Source organism: Chionomys nivalis, chromosome X (assembly GCF_950005125.1).
Source record: "Chionomys nivalis chromosome X, mChiNiv1.1, whole genome shotgun sequence".
NCBI classification, from domain to species: Eukaryota; Metazoa; Chordata; class Mammalia; order Rodentia; family Cricetidae; genus Chionomys; species Chionomys nivalis.
Window position 1 is genome coordinate 59,749,844 of NC_080112.1, and position 9,271 is coordinate 59,759,114.

Here is a 9,271-nt window from a genome sequence, read left to right on the forward strand (position 1 = left end):
TCAGTATTTTCCCTTATATCTGATGCTAAGCTTTTATTATTAAGACGTATTAGAACTTGTGCTACAAGAAATGAACTATAAAGGAACTATTCTATCACTCATCAGATGCAGTGAATTAATGACATAAACACACATCATATGGGTTGTGTAAGTATGTTTTCTGTCTGCATTGATTGCCACAGTTTCTCAAAGCAGACATAAAAATTTAAAACTAATGACTAGCAAATGTCTGCTGAAAGTGAAATCTTGTGATAATTAAGTTATGAATAAAATGACTGTATTCATATATACCATGTTGAATTATGGATATCTGCCACATGTATGCACATTCTACTCCTTCTTACATCTTCTCTCTCCAGATGAAGCAGTTTAATGAATCCACTATATTTACGTTTAGGCCAGAAGAATGGAAAAATGGAAAGGAATATAATATCTCTATATTTTTGTTTCCAACTTTGCAAATGCACTTATTTTGTTATGTATGTCAATGATAAAATTAACTTTAAAATAGCAGTACCTGACCAACCATTTATTACCTTCCAAAGCATATGTGTTTGAGGGAGAAAACTATAGGCTTTTCACACAGGCTTGCAAGATATCCAACTGAAGAATATCTAACATCAGACAGAAGCTCTAGAACTTGAGTGGTGTATTCTCTGATGCAAACTAGCCACACAACAAAAGTCAAGTGTACTAATGAATAATGTTACTCTTTATTTACAGCTTTTATTATTGATGCAGTACATACATGACATGAGGTTTGAGTATGGCTTATCATTCTACTCAATGTCCTCCAAGTAAGCAGAAATATGACTTACTTCGGTATCAAAGGATACTTATTCTTGTGTAGGCATATTTATTACATTTTAAAAATTCCTGTTTGTAAGTACATGAAAAAGAAACATTAAGCTTTGCTAAACAACTCATTTTTCAGAGTGCATAGTTTAAGAATGTTAGAATAATAATAGTGTCATACATTATTCTCAGATGAAAGGATGAGACAAGAAAGTGACAGTCCTTGGCCTTCATCAATTCAGAGTGCATTGTTCAAAGACAAATAATTGCATTTCATTTTCTTTTGCTTATAGAAAATGGCTCCATTATCTTCACATGGCAGAATATGGGAAAATATAAATTTATACAAAATAAAATGATTTTTAAGTGGCAGCATTAAGATTTAAACTTAAATTTGCCTTAACTAGTAGTGTAGTTTCAGGTAGCAGAGATTACATGAATTGTTTTCAGAAATAATTGTTTCACAGTTTTAAGAGCCTTAAATGTTAACAGACATTGTTCTAACATTTTATATATATACATTATATATATTATCATTTGACATTTTGGCACAGTTAATGAAACTCAGTGTGCTGATTTGATTATGTCTGAAATCCAAGACATATTTCTCTGAAGAATGTTGTTAATGCCAGTGGTTTCAGCACACTTTAATTCCTTTGTCCATCAGGTTAAAAATGCTATTAGACAATATTTTCCTTTTCTGACAAGTATATTTAAAGTGCTAATAAAAAGAAAACTTAGAATCTTAGAGTGAAAGGAATATTGTGTGTCAGATGATACAACTGAAAATTGTGCTAGTAAAGAACAAAGCAAGTTCTGGAGAAATTAAGTGACTAATGAAAACTCAGTGTTCATGTGAAAGCATTTTGGGGTTTAAATACACCTGATTTCTACCTTGTTGTGTAAGAATGCTTAAGGAATACCTAATAATCACTATGCAGACACAGTTTTCATTACTTTCCTGGATTTTGTTTCATAATTACTTTTTAATGCTGTGTTTTTAAAAGTTTCATGCAATTTTATTTTTATGTAAATTTACTTAAATAATTTTGGACTCAGTATGTCCTTGGGTTTTACTCCCTCTTCAAACTACTCTGGCACGAGGCAACCAAGTTTACAGTCATTTCCCTATCCAAGAACTAAGAGTTGTCACCAACATTAAAGACTGGTTTTTAACTTGTAGATCCATTCTGTGTTGAACTGGATCCTCCACCATACAGTTTTCTGTGAAGGAAAGTGAAGGAAGCATCTCCTTGTAGCTTTTCTTAGTATAACATATTCTTAATCATTATGGGTTTAAAAACATTCAGATAAAAATGTCCACTGTTTTTTCAACACTAACGGCAATGACATGAAGTGCAACCACAGCCATCACTTAGTAGAGCTTACCATACTGGCATGATGTTGCTCCCTGTTTCATTTTCAGCCAAGATAGCTCTCTCAGTCATGACCAAGGACCAGAAAGCAGAAAACAATTATCATTTGCTATCTTGATCAGACTGGAGGCGGAAAAGTGTTCCTAGCCCTACTAAAGTCTTTCAGAACGCCACGAGAAGCCAGAACCTCAAATTTACTTAATGCAGTGACAAAACGACAAGCCTATTAATGTAGCCACTTTAGCAACCTTTTCTGTGAAGTGAATCCTGGTGTTTTAACTAGTCCCAACAGCAGTGCCTCCAGCTGCAAGTTCATAGATCATTGCCATGGTAGTTTTTATTCTTGCCACTGCATATGGGAATTGTTACACAAAAACACTGAATGTTGATCAAAGACTAAGTGTAACAGCATCCTGTGTATGAGAGTTCACTCAGGTTTGATGATTTATACAAACTCTGGATCATACAGCTTCGGTAGTCCTGGTAACAGGACCTTGTGAACTTCCACCACAGCAACAATATGCATGGCTATATAAGTGTCACTGGAGTTCTGGCTCATATTAGCATGATCATTGGGATGCACTGGCTTCTTGTTGCCAAGTTGACCTGTTAAGATCTCAATTTTTCTATTGCTAATGTCTTCATTTAGACTTATATTTGTCTGGGTTCTTGATCTACACTGCCACACCACAAAAGGAAAGTGATCATTTTAAATTGCCTTCAGCTACCTCTGGTGATGCCTTCATTACTGTACTAGAATTTTTGGATAAAGATCATAATCCTGATTTACTTCAGCAGCAACATCAGCTCACTTAAGGTGCCAAAAGTTTTCATGATTGAAATTGGCGTCTGTCCCACCTTCAATCTTAAAGTTCATTATAAATCTTACTGTCTTGCACCATAATACTTATCAGTTGTGATCTTTATTTATCCAATGGTATACTCAGTATGGAAGGAATTTTGGCTTTCCCTTTGAGTGGTGCCAGGGCCCAGCACAGGAGAACACCCATGGTCCCTGAGTCCACAGCTGGGGCTTACCTGCCTGCAAAAGGTGTTAGAGTGTGGTGCTGAGGAATGTGGGTAGAAAGCTGAGCCTAAAGGCTCACTCCGACATCGATTTATAATGTGTTTTTAAAAATAGTGAGAACCCAGACAAATATTCTATGAGCAAACATGTAGGATAAGGTAAGTCATACCTGAGTAGTAATAAATTAATTTTGAAATTTAAAAACCATTAAAAGTACTATTGAAATTGTGAGTCATTGCAAAACATTTAGTTAGCTGTACATAAAATCCCATGATGAATCATTAAAATGGTCATGTGGAATTGAAGAGACATGAGAACTATAGTATTTGAGAATCTGAAAACACACAAATATATATTTTAAAGATAAAAAACAATATAGAGTATAACAATTATAGTTGCTACCCATGGTGGTACATGAAAAAAAGGAAATGGAAGTATATATGAAATGAAGTAAATGCTCATGTGATAAACTGAAATAAAACAAGAGTGAGGTATTTCATAGCTTGTTTATCTGTGAAGTAAATTTGAGGTTCCTGTGTGAGTTCCAAAAGCCAATTAAGTCATACAAATACCTTTTGGTGTCTCTTAATATTATAAATTTTTTAGAAGGTAATTGTGAGCAGTGAATGATAGATAAATAGATGGGTAGTATGGTGTAGGATGTGTTGCTTTCATTGGTTGAATAAAGAGACTGTCTTGGCCTTCTGATAGGGCAGAAACTTAGGAAGGTGGGGAAGACAGAACTGGGAGGAAGAGCAGAGTCAGAGAGCTGCCCACCATGAGGCTGCCAGGTCAGACGTGCTGAATCTTTCCCGGTAAGCCATGACCTCGTGGTGAACACAGGTTATTAGAAATGGGTTAAATTAAGATGTGAGAGTTAGGCAATAAGAGGCTAGAAATAATGGCCCAGGTAGCTCCTTTAAGAGAAAACTTCCTGACTCAGCCACCGAACAGAAAAAAGCTGCACATGGCTTTCTGAGCCCTGCCACCAGTGCAAACTCTGGCTATGGAGCATTTGTGGGCCTCGGTGTTTGTGTGTCTGCTTAGGATTGGAAGGAAAGTGGTTGAGACCATGCCTGTGACTCACTGCTCCCTGTCTGGGCAGGCAGGCGTGCACAAGAAGGAGAGCATGGTGGATTTCTGCAGCCATACAGAGAGATGTTTCCAGGCTGCGCAGTGGCAGATTTGGCTGTAACTCAACTAAAAAAAGTTTATATGCCACAGGCTTAGTCTCAGAGTTAAAGTGCTGAGTTTGGCTCCTACCTGGCGGCCCCAGAGCTAGCAGAAATGGTCCATCCACCATTTTGAAATTGGAGAGAGGTGGAGCCAACACCCAGAGCAGCCCTGCCATGCTAGCGGTGCAGTGCACACTGCTCAGAGGCACAAGGGACTTCACCATGTTGGACTGGGCGGGGCAAGCAGGCAGTACCTGTATTTGATTGTAACTGCTTAGATTTTTAAGAGCTTAGCATTTTAAAAGCTCTTCAAGATAGTAGAGAATTAAAGACAATGCAATAGGACAGATTCAGACATAAAAGACCTCATAGGGTTAGATAGACATATGTAGGCTTGAGAGAGAAAAAGAGTATTAAAAAGTCATAAAGTAAAGTTAATGCTTTAAAAAAAAAAGGTAAAGTCTTTAAAGAGACAGAGTACAGATAGTTATTGATTAAAAGAAATAAAGATAAATAAGCCATGTAAAAATGGAAAATTCATAGAGAGCCTGGATTATGTGTATTATTGTATTTTCTTTGAATTTTTTGACTGTAAAAGAGCTAATTAGAGAGGCACATCTCATTGTATGGGCTGCTAAGATAAACCAGGACATATATTATAAAGGTATCTTGACTTCAAAATTTGGGTCTAAGAATATGATGCTTTGGAAAAGAGTTTCTTCGTTTGTTTTCACAGAAGATGAGACCCTGTGGATTGCTTCTAGACTAATATGACATGATAGACCACATCCTCCTGAAAGATTGCTGTAAACACCCTCAAAAACTTACTTTGCTCAACTGCTGACTGAGATAAACCTATCACACAGGATACACCACAAAAAAAAAAAAAAAAAAAACAGATTAACAGTGCCCCCATACAGCAGGAAGCCGTTTGGAGAGAAAACACTGCACCCATATTCCCAAATATTGTTTACAAATGTTCTTTTACATTTAAAGGGGGAGATGATATAGATATGAATAATTTGCATTGATATGAATCTTGGTTTACTATTTTAAGGTCAATTTCTAATCTTGATTAAGGTATTGTGATTGTGTAGTTCATTTAAAATTGTAATGTATAATTAGGAAATATAGGTTTTTAATGGATAATCATTGATAATAGTCAAGTTTGTAGTCATGTTAGTTAGATTTTCTAGATGTCTGTAGATATATTTCAGATAGGCATTATTCATATCTTTCAAAGACTACAGAATATGGCATTAAATGTTTTAATAACTTAGGGCTTTTCATGACAGTGAGACATGTCTGCTCCTAGCAGCACCAATCTACTTCAAGAGGAAGATGGGCATCAAAGAGGCTCCTTATGGAGTTTGATAGCCATTTGGGCAAGAAACTGCTCTTGCTTGGACTGTTGTGTAAACTGGACAGGAAGAACCCACAGAGAGAGGACTGCTGAACTTGCCTAGAGGTGAGATGATCCTTTGGGGTTCCTGATTGATTAAAGAGTATGTGAGACATTCTGCAGAATACAGAAGAAAGTGACTGAACTGTCTTTGAAATTTCCTGCTTCATGGAAATGTCTGCTGGATACTATGGACCTGTAGGCTGAAGATGTAACCCCAACATTACAGAAAAACTTTGGGTGACTGTCCAGGAAGCTAGATGTCTCTGTCATTTCTAGAGTTTTGGAAGTTGCTTATAATGCACTTCCTGTTTACTTAGGTAATATTATATCCTTCTGAAGTCTTTGATGGAGTTGAAGAATGGATAGTTATAGTTTTCCTTTGTTATGATAAAAGATAAAATAGATCTAAATATTGTAATTATAATTCTTGCTTGATACCTGTTATATGTAATTTTACTCTGTTAAAGTCTTCCTTTTTGTTTAAACAGAAAAGGGGAAATAGTGTAGAATGTGTTGCTTTTATTGATTGAATAAAGAGATTGCCTTGGCCTTTTGATAGGGCAGAAACTTAGGAAGGTGTGGAAGACAGAACTGGATGCTGGGAGGAAGAGCAGAGTCAGAGAGCCACCCACCATGAAGGTGCCAGGTCAGATATGCTGAATCTTTCCCAGTAAGGCACGACCTTGTGGCGAACACAGATTATTAGAAATGGGTTAAATCAAGATGTGACAGTTAGCCAATAAGAGGCTAGAAATAATGGGCTAGGCAGTGTTTAAATGAATACAGTTTCTGTGTAATTATTTCAGATGTAAGCTAACCGGGCAGCCAGGACAAAAAGCAGGCCCACTTCTCTCTCTTACAACATAGATAGGTAGAAGGACAGAGAAAGAGAGAGGGAGAGAGAGAGAGAGAGAGAGAGAGAGAGAGAGGGAGAGAGAGAGAGGGAGAGAGAGAGAAAGAGAGAGAGAGAGAGAGAGAGAGAGAGAGAGAGAGAGAGAGAGAGAGAGAGAGAATGAGAGAAATCAGCATAAAACTTTTGGTGTAGGTTGGTATTTATAAATTACTCAGCCTCTAATGTTATGTTGTAGAATCAGAACACAATCTCAGACACATGAGGAGTTTGATTTCTTAGGGTGCCATGGAAACCTCTAAAGAACTCAAGCAATTGCCAAGACTATTGGTTGCTTGCCACAAACTGACTGTAAGGCCCTATTGCTTAAGACAACATTTACATTTATCATTGAACATGGAACAGTTATGCTGGTGCCTAGCTAGAGCCTTCACCATGTCTGAGTCTGTGGTTCTACTGCAGCTGGGGTCTTTGTTGATATCCATAACCCATGTTGCCACCAAGGCCACAGGGATGCCCATTGTCTAGGCCACCATAATTTTGGTGTCCAAAGTTCATGCTGCCCCGGGAGCCATTTTGATCTGAGTGACCTGTGCTGCTACCAGGGGACATGATTACATATGGGCCTGAGTTGTTGCCTAGGGCCGTGTCTGGATATGTGGCATTCCAGCAGCCAGGATCTGTGTTAATGTTTATGGCTTCAGTAATCACTGAAGACCATGTAATTGACTGGGGTCTCGTCAGACACCTGAGTCCACGGTGTCTGAAGACCACGTTGCCACCAGGGCTATGTTAATCTAGATGGTTTGGGCTGCCACCCAGGGCCATAACAAAATCTGAGCTCAGGATGCAGGGTGGGGCCATGTCTGGGTCTGTGGCCCTTTTGTAGCCAGGGTGTGTGTTGTTATCTGTGGTTCCTGACACCACTGAAGGCCATGCTGATACCAGAGCTTTGGACCACCACCTAAGGCCGTATTTGTGTCTAAGGACTGTGCTGTCACTGGAGCCATGCTGATCAGTGGTGGCCTGTCTACTACCTGGGGCCAAGGTGACATCTGAGCAGTGGCTTCTGGTGAGGACCATGTCTGGGTCTGTGGTTCTACCACAACTGGGATTTGTGTTGATGTCTGTGGTCAGTTGTGCCACCAAAGGCTACACAAATTCTTGGGAGTCTAGGCAGCAACCTGTGGCCATGTTGGTACCCAAGGGCCATGCCACCACTAGAGCTACACAGTATCTCAGTGGCCTGCGGTGTTACCATGGGTCATGGTGTTATCCAGGTCAGGACTGCTACCAAGGGCTATGTCTGAGTTCATGGTCCTACTGCAGCTAGGATCTATGTTGATGTCTTTAGATCCTGAAACCATCAAAGGCCATGCTGATGTCAGGGGTCTGGGCAACCACATGTATCTATGTTGGTCTCTGAGGGCTACTTTGCCATGGGGGTCATACCAATGAGTGGCCTGCACTGCCACCTGGGCCATGGTTACATTCAAGCCTGGGCTGCTACCAAGGACCATGTCTGGGTCTGTGGTCCTACCTCAGGCATATTCTGGGTTGATGACATGTGGCCATGTTGGTGTCTAAGGGCTGTGCTGACATCAGGGTGATGTCAGTTATGGTGGCCTGTGCTGCCACATGGGTCCATATTGTTGACTGGGTTTAGACTTCTACCATTGACCTTGTATGGGTCTATGGACTAACAGAAGCCAGCTTCTGGATTGATATCCATGGTTCCTGTTGCCACCACTGGCTGTGCAGATGCCCAGGGTCTGGATAGTCACCTGATACCATGATGGTGTCTGCGGGCCTGGCTGCCACCAGGGCCACAGTGATCTGGGAGGCCTGTACTGCCACCTGGGCCATGTTGACATCCTGGCCTGAGCTGCTGCTGAGGGCCATGTTTGGGTCCGTGGTTCTGCTATAACTGGGGGTCTTTGATGTTGTCTATGGCCTGTGTTGCCACAGGAGGTCATAGAAAATCTACATGTTGAAATCCAAGGACTGTACTGAGCCAGTTACACCCCTCACTGGTGCTGACATAGGTGGCCCCTGCACTTAAGAGAGAAGGTCGCATCTCTTACCACAGCCTAGGAAAGCTAGTTCTGGCCCTCGCCTGAGCTGGCCAGTCCCACTGGTCTGATCTGATCAGCTGAGCTACCTACCACCCAGACCCACATCCTGGCCCTTGGATTGTCCTCCCCCCATATCTAACTCATGTATGACCTGTTGGAGAGCATGAAGGAACTGGTCCTGTAGAATGATAACTACAAGATTTCTATGATTGTGACAGAAGGTGCTTATCTGAGAGGAGTTTTGGTAAGGGTTGAGTATGGACGGTGTACCAGAGGCCTTGAACCAGACCAGTGACTCACTGAACTCATTTATTTGTGGATTGGGCTTATTGGACAAGAGGTATACTACTTGACGCACCAGAGCTCCCAATACCACTTGGATGAATGAAGAAATCAGAAAGATAGTGGGGCAAGATGGTTTTTATGTGTTTGTTTTTGTTGTCTTTTGTTTTGTTTTTAATTAATTTGAGGGTGTTCTTTTAGGAAGAGTGCTACAGGTTGAGGGGCAGACATGGAGTGACTGGGAAGTGGGACTGAGGTACATGATGTGAAATTTCCCAAGAACAAA

The 9,271-nt window shown here is 40.1% G+C and overlaps 1 pseudogene; it reads right to left on the bottom strand.

Annotated features, from left to right (window-relative positions):
- Window positions 1-1,830: 1,830 nt before the first annotated feature.
- LOC130868409 (fumarate hydratase, mitochondrial-like) lies at window positions 1,831-8,530 on the bottom strand (annotated as a pseudogene).
- Between the last annotated feature and the right edge of the window lie 741 nt (window positions 8,531-9,271).